Here is a 13303-nt window from a genome sequence, read left to right as displayed (position 1 = left end):
GTGGGGAGCAGAAAGCCCTTTGTTCTCCTAAACCTCAAAGGAGAAATAACTCTGCTTGGCTGATGCTGGAACAGGTGCTTTTGTTGTGTTGTTTTTTCGGTTTTAACCACTTCAGCTGCGTCTGCTTTGAAGGTCAGACAGTTTCACATCAGCTTCCCGTGGGAAGCTGAGGGTCTTTCAGGCTGTGTCTGACCCACTGTGGGATTGTGGAGACATCAGGAGTTTGGGATTCTTGTGTGACAGTTACTCTGTGTCCGTCTTGTAGCAATAATTGTTTAAAAAATCTCCTGTGATATCCAAATTCCATCTGAGGGCAAGGACACTCTGGATAAGTGGATTGATCCAGTGATTATTCCAGGAGAATCACTGGAAACACCTGTATTTCAAGAGTCTCACACTGCTAATTCCCAGAATTTCTATACCATTGCCTGTGGAATTGTGGTCCTACCATTTGAGTACCAAGGGCTTTTGTTGCCCAAGGGTGACTCTGAACTGAAGTCTGAGAGAAATTTGATAATCAGTGAACAATTTCTCATGAGAAGGAGGGAAAGTGGTGGGAGAAAAGCTGGAAAACAGGCACAGCTGGGGTTTGTTTCACACCTGAGCCCCATCCCTGGGTCTGGGTCAAGATGGAAAAGGCAGAAGAGAAGTTCATGTGATGACTTGATTGAATAATTTGATTTAGTCATCTCTGCATTGTTTTTTTCTACTCTCACCATCCTGCTGTTGATTCTCTCAGTGCCATTTGAGGGGAGTTTCAGAACCCTGAGGAAGCACCACACTGCTGGGGAGAAACTTTCTTTCCAAGGGGTATTTTAGAGCTCATTTGGGCAAACGAGCTGAGCTGCTTAGGGCAGTAAATCAGGACCTAATGCTGATGCCTGGGAGTAGCTGATGTTCCAGGCTGGTGTGGAGGTTTTGCACAGCAGAGCTGTTCTCTCCCCCCCCCACCCCCCCGAGCTGTCAGGAGTTCCTTTCCTTGTCCAGTGTGTCCCTCTGAACGCAGGATGGCAGCACATCCCTTCCCAATGGCTACTTTGGAAAACTGCAAACAAACTCCTGAGCACAAACTTCATCAGCTGGGAGAGCTGGGGGGGTTCACCTGGAGAAGAGAAGGCTTCAGGGAGACCTTAGAGCCCCTTCCAGTGCCTAAAGGGGATCCAGGAGAGCTGGAGAGGGACTGGGGACAAGGGATGGAGGGACAGGACACAGAGAATGACTTCCCACTACCAGAGGGCAGGGTTAGATGGGATATTGGGAAGGAGTTCTTGGCTGTGAGGGTGGGGAGGCCCTGGCACAGGTTGCCCAGAGAAGCTGTGGCTGCTCCTGGATCCCTGGAAGTGTCCAAGGCCAGGTTGGATGGGGCTTGGATTAACCTGGGCTAGTGGAAGGTGTCCCTGCCCATGGCAGGGGGTGGAACAAGATGGTTTTAAGATCCCTTCCAACCTAAACCATCCTGGGATTCTATAATTCTGATCCTTTCCTTTTGGAGTCTCCTCTTAGAGATGAAAGAAAAATTTATTCCCCCATGGCTCAATCTCTCCCTTTCCTTTATAAAAAATGTGATCCAACCTTTATTTTTTTTCCCTTTAATTATCTCTGCCCTTATTCCTGACATTGCTGAATTTCCTCCTGGTGATGATCCCGTGGCTTTGAATTCCAATGGGATTTGTGCAAGATGGGGCTTCCCTGGTGTAGATAACCCAGGTCTGGGGTTTTACTGACAGTCAATCTGTAGCTCAGGGCAGTGCAGCAGGAAAACAACTCCTGGCATTGGAATAACGAGCATTTCATCAAAGGAACCTGTCAGTGGTGGAATAAAGAAGGTAGATTAGAGGGAAAGGACTTAAAGAAGCAGCTGGAGGGGAGAAATTCTCGCTGTGAATACATGGCAGGAGGATTTGCAGTGCCTTGGCTAAGCAGCTTTCAGATGAGCTGGTTTGGAGGGGTCCTTATGAATTGTTTTCTCTTATCTCCCCTCTACTTACAGGGGTCGTGGGGGTGGCCTGGATGCTTCTCCTCCACAGGCACCCTCACTTTTCTCTGTCAGGAGATGAATTTATGGAAGGCAGCTCTTTCTGCTGTGTTTTCCTGGTTCCTGTGAGCTGCAGGACATCTCTGGTGTCCCACGGCTGCCCTCTGGTGCTCTCAGCCCTTCTCAGCTCTGGGTGTCACTCAGCAGCTTTTCATACACAGTTTGTAGCCTGGAGCTACTGAGGGTTTTCTTTCATGTTGCTGCATTTGAAAGTATAATCCAGGACAAGTCTTCAATGAACAGCCCCTAATGCAGACACTGTGTTGTGGTTTTTACCCTAAAATGTGATTTTTACGACTAGATTTGTGTTCTTTACTAAATGCTTTGCAATTTCTGCACCTCTTCCCTTGATGCACATTTTGAATTGCTCTCTCTTATTTTTTATGTCTACAACCCTTTTGTCTGGGATACAATGGACTTCACACCTGAAAAGAAAACGTGGCTCTTTTCCTTATTTTTGCAGCAATTAAAACCCTATTCCCTTGTGTGAGACAATGCTTTTAGTTCAGAAAGCCAAGCAATCAAACTAAGCAATTTGGGAGCACCTTGGATTCGCTTGCTTTTCTAAGCACCAGAGGAGAACTGATTGTGTGGATGGAATCCTTTGCCACTGGAAAATGCTCTCCTTGTACACAGAACCCAAATAATTACATGTGTAAAACTGAGCAGCATCCTTTGGCACCTTCAGGGCTCAGACTTCCCCAAAATCTGCCCTAAAAAAGGGAAGGTCAGCCCAGTTCTGAGCTGTCCTTTGGGATAAAGAGCAGGGATTTGGGCATGCCTTGGGGAGAGTCCTGAAGACCCAGGAATGCTGGAACCCAAGTCTTTGGATTCCAGCACAGCACTCTGAACCCCGAAAAGGTTAATTGAAGAGGCCCAAGTCCTAATGACAGTGAGTGCAGAATTCCCAGAGTTTCCTATGGAGTGTATTGACACAGAGTTCCTGCAGGAGGAGGATCAGGAGAGGAGACAAGTCACTTGTGCCTTCTGGGAATTAGGACAAAGCAAGCACCAGTGCTCCCATAAAGCTGTCCAAGGCACCAGGGCTCCCACGTAGCCTTGGCCACCTTCCAGCTCTCCTTGGTGGGAAAGAAGGATTGAAACTCGCCAAAAACTTCTTACTGGCAACACTCAAAGGGGTCTCAAAAAGCCCCTGTGATTTCTAAGGCCCAGTAATAATCTTTCACCTCACTGCAGAGCCAGCAAGTTCAATAGGATGCAGTTCAGAGAACAAGAGTTTGTGGTTTGCAATGAATCACAAGACATATCTCTGGGAAATCCCGATTTTTTTTCCCAAATCTAAGAGTGGTGACCAGTTCACCTGCAGACTGCAGCACACACAGAGGAGGGGGTGAAATCAGTCTGAGCTGTCTTTAAATCATGAGTTGTTGCCTCCTGAAGTTTTAGTGAGTTGAGAACAGGAAGAAAGCCTTGGAGATGGGGACTTCCACCTCCATGAAAACAGCCCTCTGGATGCTGTGAGCTCCTGGATGGCTGCAGGGAGGATGTGGTTTGGGTGGGAGTGGGGGTGTCAGTCACCCACCCCCTGTTGGCATCAGAACTCTCCTACCAGAGCCAGGCTGATGAGGAGTTTGCAGCTGGAGCAGGGGCTGTGCTGCTGCACCACAAACAGGTTAAAAAGTCCCCAGAAAAAGGGGTCTGGAGATGGTCCCAGTGAGGGCTCAGGTGCTGAGCAAAGCAGGTGCCTTGGCCCTGAGAGGTTTCAGAGGAAATCAGTAGTTGCCTTCCCCAGAAATCTGAGCACTCACCACATGGATTTTGGGGGCTCAATCAGTTTGATGGAGACTTGTAGAAGTTCGGTGATGTTCTGGTTAACAGAAAACTGTGATGGGATCTCACTGTCTTGGGCCTGCTAATTATTTAGGAGTTAATTCTCACATGCACACAGTGGGGAGGAGGTGGTTTTCTGCCCCCTTAGCCCCATATGGGGTTCCACAGGAGCAGCTGCCCCTTGCTGGGCTCTCCTGGCACGAGCACTGCTGTGTTTTTATTTCCTGTCTTGCTACACCAGCACAGTCATTTCTGTAGAGGAGGACAGGATGGGCTGCTGGTGTGGATGCTGTTTGAGACACTTGTGTGTAGGAGTTGATAACATCAGTGACTCTGGACCTCTGAGCCTCTGCCCTTTTCTCTGGGGCAGTTGCAGCCTGTGATAGATGGGGGTGGCTATAAAAATGTGACTCATGCTGCTTTAACTTATCTCTCCATTTTATGCTTTGTTTAGGGTTTTTCTTTCCTATCTGTCCTACATCATCTCTCCCCTCTGCCCCATTACATCTGCTCTGGACTCAGCTCTCTCCTTCCCTCCAACTCTTACAGCTTTCCTTCTGCTTTCCCTCTTTATTTCCCCAGTCCCATGTTATCCCTTCTTGTCTTTCTGCCAGTTGTTTGCACGTCCCCTTTTTGTCTCTATCTGGTGTTCCTTGAATCCCCCCGTTCCCCTGGGATCACGGAAGGACTTTCACTCTGCTTTCTCTATTTTTTAATTAGGTGGAAGCCCCCAGCCCATACTGGCTGATCCCACCCTCAGCTCTGATTCTTTCCCTCAGGGTCACACAATGAACTGGGTAAAATCCAGCTGAGGGGCAGGTGGGGAGATGTGTTTGGGGAGCAGCAGATGCCAGGAAATACCAAGGTGGATTTCCAAGGGCAGGGAGATGCTGCAAAACCAGAACTAGGGCTGATCTCGCCTTCAGAAGTGTCCCAAGGCTCTGTAAGCAGGACCTGCCTAAGGGTGGGTGACATCTCTGTGCCTGCAGTGGGGCAGGGGCACAAACACAGGCTGATGAACCTGTTCCTTTTCAGGGTTCCACTCCAGAGCACAGGCAGAAAGTGTTGGGATGACCCTCAAGCCTGATCCTGACTGATCAGTCCTGGAATGTGCCAGGAGCACCACCTGCCCACAGACACCAGCCCTGATGAGGTCCCACATCCTGCCTTTGGAGCAGAGGTAAGGAGCTGGTGTCCTATGCTTATGTTGTTCATGGAAGTTGAAAGAAAGGATGTCTCACAATCTAGACCCTTATTTTGAGATGGGATAGTTTGCATTTTTCTCTGTTGGGGTGTCTCGTGAGCCATCCTGGTGACGTGAGAGAACTGGCAAAGGGACACGGGAGTGTGTTTGGAAACGGCCCTGAGCCCTGGACCAGGCAGGAATTCTGACCTCACTTCTCATCTGAAATGGGCACCAGAGCTTCAAAGGCCAAAGAGAAAGACTGACATTGCCTAGAGACTAAAGTCTTGGTATTTTGAAACAATTCCACAGCTGTTCCCTTAAAAACTAACCTGAAATCCAACGTGGCCACGGTGGTCTGGCATCACATGGTCAGGCACATCCGTGGTCGTGTTGGACCACTGGCCACCTAAAGTGAAATGTGGCACACCTGGATATTCCCAGCCTCCTTCCCACTGCTGGATTTGACTGAAGTGTTGAAGTTTTAGAGGAGGAAAAACACTGTTGTCAACTTTGTGGCTGCAGAAGCCTCGTGCACGAGGCCCCGGGCAGGGGGGGTTTGCTGCTTCAGGTGTCCAAACTGCAGGAGTCTGCAGGCTCTGGCTTTATGGCTTGGTTGGTTGGATTGTACAGTTCAGTGTCTGGGGGGGTTGTTGTTGTTTTAAGGAAAAATTGCCTGTGTCATTTCCATGGTTGGGGAAAAATACCCTGAAAAAGCAGAAATACAGAACGTGGGGAACAGGAGCTCGGTCTGAGCCCTGAGCCAAACCCTGAGCCAAACCCTGAGCCAGGGCTTCTCTGACCCTGGGCCAGCTCAGCACAGCTCTTTAAGCCTGGTTTTAACCCTTTGGGTTTGGGGATGGCTTCAGGAAGGTCTGCACAGTCTCTAAGGGTTGTGTTGGGGTTCAGCCTCAATCCCACCAGTGTCACAGCCCTGAGCTGGAGCCACTCACAGGGTGGGTTTGCTCAGAAACAAATGAATGTGGGCAGCAGAGTGGGCTGGGTTTCTTCTTTTCTGTGTATTTCTAAATAAACAGTCCTTCAGCTAATGGAGAAAATCTAGATTATTTAAAGGGAAATGAGTTTCCATGTCAACAATCTGCTCTGGCTCTTCCTCCGCCTATCAGTGTGATTATAAAAGATAAGTGCTCTGACATCAGGGACTACAGGAGAGAAGAATAAATAAGTGTTTCTGTGAGATTCCCCTGAAAATAAACCCTCCTTTGCTCTCTTGCCCTGCATCTTCACCAGAAATCTTTCCATTTCTCCTCTTCCATCAGGAAACACAAGTGTTAAGTGGAGCAGGGATAGACAGACCACACAGCAAGAGCAGACCAAGAATTTGCAGATCCTAAAATGAAGGATTTTCACATTGGACTTTCACTTTAGAGGAGTTTTTACTTTTAGATCAGGCTTAAAAATAAGTGTTTGTGTGTTTGGCATCAGATTTGCTGTAGAAGAAATAGGAATTAGGTATTTAAATAGTGCCCTTTCCCCTTTGCCAGCTTTCCCTGCTTAAAAGGAGTTGCTATGGGAATTCCAACTTGCCAGGCCATAGTATTAGAGCTTGACTATGAATCAAGAAACAAAAGGAACTGGATGAAAAGTCTTTTTCTCTGAATAGGCATCTTCAGCAGTGATCACTTGTAATCAAAATTCCTTCCCTGATTTCCTGCAAACCTGGCTGCAGTACAAGCAGAGCTGACACCAGTGATTTTTGGTCACTATGGTGCTGGAAATAAACAGCCTGTTTATTAGGACAGTCTCCAAAATACCACTGGGACTTGCTACCTAACACACAGTTCAACCTCTGAAGTATTTGCATCCCTTTGTGTTTCAATTTATCCTGTGTTTCCTTAGTTAAAATACTGGTTTCCATACGGGGATGGAGCTTCCTTCCTCTGGCTTTTCAGAATCAGAAATCTGCCCCTGTCACCAGCTTTTTGTCCTGAGAAATTAAGTGGAAACCTCTGAGATCACTTGTTTTTTAGCCAATTGCTTCTTGAGGTCTGAAACTGTGGAATGCTGCGATGCTGAGCTCCATTGTTACAAAAATAACTGGGCAGATGGAGGTTTGGGAAGAACAAATAACAAAAAACCAGTGAAATAACTGAAGTGAGAGGCTTTTTTTCCCCGTGGTGTGAGGCTGCAGTTGGGCTCTGCTCTTCCATGCAGGGCAAGACGTGACCTTGAGCTGCACAATCTGACTCTGCGTGATAAGCCCCTCACAGTTGTGGCTTGGAGGGTGTTATGAAGCTGAGGCACAGCTTTCAGCAGCTCTGTGAGGTGCCTACAGGCCTCTCACAGGGCCCAAAATTGAGCTGGTTGAATTCTTCCTGTGAACACGTCCTTTAATGTACCTCAAACTGGGATGTGGCTCAGCCCATCCAGTGCAGTGTCAATGATCCAGACAGACACCAGGCCCTGTCCCTGGGCTTTATCCAGAGGTTATTGCAAAAAAGGAAAAGAGAAAGGAGGGGGAGGAAAAAGGAGTAAAAATATGCTTGATATGTTTTCATAAGAGAGCACTCTGGAATACGCTCCTTCACTTCAAACTCTGCAAGGAAAGGAAGTAAATTTGATCTCTGCTCCTTGCCTAGAGCCCTTAGGTTGCTTTCTGCAGCAGTCAAGTGAGACAAAGCCAGTAAAAATATATCCTGTTGTAGCCATTGGGCTCCCCCTGCTCCAGCTGCAACTGCCTGTGCAGCCTCAGCAGAGGAGATTTTCCTGCTGGGGCTGGAAAACCGAGCCGGGTTTATGGGGAGCTGCTTTAAATCTCCTGTGTTACCCCTCTCCCCCCAGGGAAATCTGGAGCAGAAGAGCAAGGGGAAGAACAGAGAGAGGTGTGAAAACTCTGCAGCAACAGCTGCTGGAAGAGTCACTGTTTGCTCAGAGCCCTGCGTGGTGCTGACTGGGGTTTCCTGTTTGGAGCAGGGAGATGGGGGGTGTTGATCACTGGGACCAGATAAAGGTCATTTTTAATGATGAGGCAGTGCAGCTAAGAGGCTCTGCAGGAATCAGGGACATTGCACTGCTGGTGCAGAGGCTGCTGCTTCCATGGGGGAAAGCACTGAGAACATCCCTTAGGAGCAGAGGATTTGATTCCCTTATAGGATCACAGAGTGGGTCGGGTTGGAGGGACCTTAAAACTCATCCAGTTCCACCCCCTGCCATGGGCAGGGACACCTTCCACCAGACCAGGTTGCTTCAAGCCCTGTCCAACCTGGCCTGTGAAACATTCAGAGAGCCCCTTTTTCTGAGACTGTGACCTCTAAAGCTCCCATTTCCCAACCACAACTCTTGTCAGAACGGGAACTCTGGCCTTGGGTTTTCCCTAAACACACACAGGAAGATGTAAAGATTACACAGAGCTGCTTCTAGGAGCTCCCACATGTGAGACAAGTCATCCTGAACCCCAGGGTAATTCCAGCTTTGCTCATGCACCACAGGTTTCTTTGCCTAATCAGGAGTTTGTTCCACACATCTGTGACATAGATCTTGCTGCAGCATTTCCCTTCTCCCTGAGCTGTCCTGTTTGACCCGGGACACTCAGTGTGTACTTTCCTGTCGGTGCTCCCGTGGCTGGCAGTCCTGCAGCACGTTTTCCCAGTGCTGGGCCAGGCTCCCTGGAATCCCTGCCAACCCTAATCTGCTGCTCAAGTGACTTGGCACCCGTTTCTCACAAAGCCCCTTGGTATCCTACACCTCCACACACATCCCAGATACTTATATTTATCTCTCCCTGATTAGGGCTCCTCTGTTGTGGAGTTTCTGCAGATGTTGCTTTGTTTAACCCATTCTTGATGGAGGGAAGGAAGGACAGACCCGTGAGGAGGAAGGAGGTGTTTCACAGCATCCCTTACTCTGCAGCAACTCCAGTGCCAGGAAAATGTGTACACTGTTCATAATTCTTCTTGTCTCGTCTGTTCTTCCCTCCTATTCTGCTCTCAAAAAAACCCCAACACACCAACAGGAATTCCCTTCTTCCTTCCTTACTAATTAAACCTCTCTACCTATAACCAGGAAGGTCTATCAATGAGGCAGTATGTGGTCAAATGATGGCTGGAGTGGCTCAGCAGGAAATCTGGGAGGAAAATACGACCTCAGCAGCTTAGCAGGGTTTATTTTTAGGGCTCGTGAGCTTGTTGAACTCTGGGATGCAAAGTGCAGACTCCTATTGTTGTCAGATGGCTCCTGTCCCGCAGGCAGAGTCAAGCCGGTGACTCACAGACAAGGGGGTGCCTTTGGCAATGGGCCGGGCTTTTCTTCCCTCTCCAGCCTAGGATGGAGACAAAACCTCCAGTCCAAGGTGATAAAACTCGTTTGCAAAACCGTATTCCAGCTTGTTGTGATTAAAACCTTCCTGTTTGTCATCAAAACCCCCCCTTGCAAATCTGTTTGGAGAGCACCTGAGGGGCTGAGGCTGGGGCTGTGCAGACACCCGGGGCTGGCCCTGCTCCTGCTCGGGGCTGGCCAGGTGCAAACCAAGCCCCGAATGGAAACCTTGTTCCCTTTCCAGCAATCCCTGCCCAGAGCTGGGATTTATTAAGCCTGGAGCCCGGAGCTGGACCGAGGCAGGGGTTTCAGGTGTGAGCTGCCTGGCGCTCCCCCAGCTTGGCAAGGGGATGTGAGTCCTGGGGAAGATTCAAGCCCAAATGTTATTTGGGGAAATTTATGTTCTAATTCCAACACACAGCCCCTCTCCTCTCCCTCAGCCTTCCTCCTTCCAAATCACACAATTGTTTAGGTTGGAAAAGACATCCAAGGTCGAGTCCAACCCTTAACCCGGCACTGCCAAGTGCACGACCATAAAACATGTCCCCAGATCCTTACCCTCCACTGTAGTACAAGCTACTCCTTCTAGAATTCCCTGAATTAGTTCCTGGAGATGCATTTGGGGTTATCTTGGACTCCTTATTCTTCCCCTGGCTCAGTCCTCGTGCAGCAGAGCTGTGGTGGTTTTCTAACGTTGTTTCTGCAGAGCACCTTGCAAAGATTTTGGGGGCTCACTCAGTTGTTTAGAAAGAATCAGACTTGTGACCTTTTTGCATTTCTCAGTCACTGTTACCACGTCATTCAGAGCTGGTTCCCTGGCACGTGGGGCTTCTCCTCCACATCACTGTGCCCTGGGCATCGTTGTGGGGCAGCTCTTCAGGCCCTGAGGACACAAACTGGTGCTGTCAGTGTGAATTATGCCCCAAAATACCCCTTAAACTGAATAACAAACCTCTGGCTCTAACACAACACCTTGTTCTGTGGGAAAAGATTGATGGCCTGAGCAGAAGGTGCAACTAAAAATTTGATTAATTAGTAGTAAATAAGGCACTTTTGCTTTTAACAGGTTTATATGGGTTTAATGTTCAGTGACTTCTGTTTTGAGGGGTCTGTTCATTAGTAACAATGTGAGTTTGCTGGTTTTTTTACTTCTAAACAACTTATGAGTGTTCCACTGTGCTTGGGCTCCTCACTGAAATGTTTGACCACTCAAAGTCCGAGGTTTTGGTGACAGACAAACCCCTGTGTGATTTTTAAAATCCCTAAATAGCCCAGAGGTCCAGCCCTGCAGTTTTAACACCAGTCCCAGCCTGGCTCAAGGCCATCTCAGTCTGTCACACACAGACCCCTCAAGCACCCAAGCAGTTGTTCTCACTATTTTATGGGGGCTATCCTGATTCCCCCCCCCCCCTTTTTGGCCTTGTGACTGATCCACACCCTCAGTCTGTCCTGCTTTGTCTAACAGGATATGGTGAGAACTGTCCCTCCTCAGATGCTGCTTCCTTGATAACTGCAAAGGATGTTCTTAGTACTTTTTAATCTTTACCAAGGGCATGTTGCTCTATCAGCAGAAGGTGTTCTGAGAGCTGGGGTGCAAACCCAAACAGGTTCAGACAACTAAATAAAAGTGGAGCATGAGTCAGGCTCTTGGAGTTAGGAAGGTGATTGTTTGCTGGGGGATGTCAGAAGGCTGCACAGTGTGAATGATGTGTGCAGTGGGTTCAGTTCTATATTGAACAGTGAAATAGTGCTTTTTCAGTCTAGGTAACTCTGATTTGAACCACAGCTATGCTGCCTTGGTGCTGGGCTTTAAGGATGAGATGGCTTTGAGGTGCTGGTGTTATCAGCCAGGGAATTGTTCAGGGGTCGTATTTGAGACTTCACAGGGAAATGAAAATCCCCCTTCCCCACACCCCTGCTCTCTGTTCTGAGAGGGGCTCTGTGATGCACAAACCTGAGCTGCAGAGCTGGCCTAAAGGTCCCTGTTGTCCTCCCCCCATGGCCACCCTCCCTTCAGGGGGGCCAGAACAACCATGGATTGGTATCTTGGGGGTTGAGTTATGACCCTTAGGAACATGTCAGAGGGTGAATACCCAGCTCGTGCCCAGATTGGGCTCTGGGGTGAGCTCAAGGTCAGCATTCAGAACTAAAACTTAGAGCTTTCCTGGTATTATGGGGGAAACAAGGCTTGGACTGCTAATCCTGTGAGGAAAAACTATGGCTCTTTCTTAAATTAATGCTGAGCAACATAATCTGCTTAGTGAAGTGAGGGGGGCTTTGTCCCTGTTCATAAATCCTGCCCAGAGAACTCTTTGCATCCTGTCCTGGGGGGCACAGCAGAGCTTTGGGGTCACCCCGTGCTGAGGGTCCTGAGTGTCCAGCAGGTCACTCCAAAAGCCACTTTCACTGGACCTGCTGCTGTCCCTGTTCTGAGACAGCACTTCTGGGAGGGGAAATCCCTGCCTGTTTGACAGCAAATCCACCCTCTGGGAATGACATGGGGTGTCACTGGGGACTCCTAAGGGACACTGGCCTTTGGGAAGGTCATCAGAGACGTTGTATCATCTCCTCAGTGTGCTGAATCCCGTGTTCCTTCACCAGCTGCTTGTCAGAGTCCTCTTTGAGTCCTACAGGTTTTTACTGAGTTTCACTCCATCATCCAGCCCAGGGAGAGCTGCCTAAAATGTCCCAGGGATAGGTTTAGAGGGACCTAAAGGCTGAATCCACATAGCAGGTCTGCAGTGAGCGAGGTGAGGAGGAGCAGACAGGAGCCTTTTGTCTTCCTGACTCACCCAAGGGCCAGTCCTTACTTCCATAAGTGGCTTGTGCTGCCCCTTTGCCCTTGGTTTTGTGGACATGGCCTGAAGGTTTGCAGTGACTGTACAAAGCTGGTGGAGCTGATGCTGTCCCAGGAGCTCTTGGCACCTTTCACCTGGTGTGGAGCCCGTGGTGTCACTCAGAGGAGCTCATGGTGGATGGATGCCGTGGGAAGGGCTGGGCAGTGGGAACAGGGAGCTGGCTGGGAGCAAGGAAATCCAGGATTTATGTTGTATGTTTAACAGCTGAGCATTGCTGGGTCCTGCCTCAGCTTCAGCTAAGGGCATCAGCTTCTAATTAATTGGATTTTTGTTTTTAAACTCATGATTGTGGCATCTGCCTTTGCTGACAACAGCCCTTTGTCAGGGCAGGAGGAACACTCAGCTGCCCCTCGGCCAGAAAAACTGTGAATCCACTTTTCTACCACCCTCTCCTCCCAGCTTGGCTTTCCTGACATCTGAAAAATTACTTTTCCTCTCTCTGAATGCATAACTGGTTATTTATACACAAACCATGGAGTGTTTACTCCGTGTACCTGACCTAGAAAAAAAAGATCAGTCAAGACCTCTCCCACCAGATGTGTCAGTCAACATGTGATCTCCATATAATTTATAAGGTCTTAAATTACAAAATAATGGCTCTTTTCAGTTAGCATTTGGCACATGATGACAGTGTTACATTTTATGTGAGAATATCAACCACAGCTCTTGCCCCATAAAACTGCAAACAGAAATTTGTAACCATTGGCACTGGTTTGGCTTCAAAAAAGACACCCATTATACTGGGATTACAGTCCAGCCATGGATGTAGAGGCTGGAGCTTGTCCAGTCCCACAGAATTTCCCCCCCCTCTCTCTTTTAACATTTCCTTAACAAGCCCAGACAGTGGTTTCTAGGCTGGATTTTTCTCTCTTCCCTTGGATTTAACTAGAGGAAGGTCTGTGGAGCACACACTGAGCACAAGGTCTTGCAGGACTCTTGCAAATGAATCTGCAGCCACCACGTGTGAGAACAGCCCTGTCCCACAAAGCTCCCAAACCCCACAGAATCCAGGAATCTCATCTGGCTGCTTCTTGCCTGCAAGTGGGAAGAAACAGCTTTAAAATCAGATTTACGAGGTGACAGTTGGATGTTGCCCACTGAGAGCAGGCTGTGTGTAAACAGGTCCCTCATCTCTCTGTAAAACTGAATTAATCAGGGTTT

This window comes from Manacus candei, unplaced genomic scaffold (genome assembly GCF_025592945.1).
Source record: "Manacus candei isolate 608988 ecotype Guabito, Panama unplaced genomic scaffold, ASM2559294v1 h1tg000003l, whole genome shotgun sequence".
NCBI classification, from domain to species: Eukaryota; Metazoa; Chordata; class Aves; order Passeriformes; family Pipridae; genus Manacus; species Manacus candei.
The sequence above is the reverse complement of the archived record's forward strand: the minus strand, read 5'-3'. Positions refer to the sequence as shown.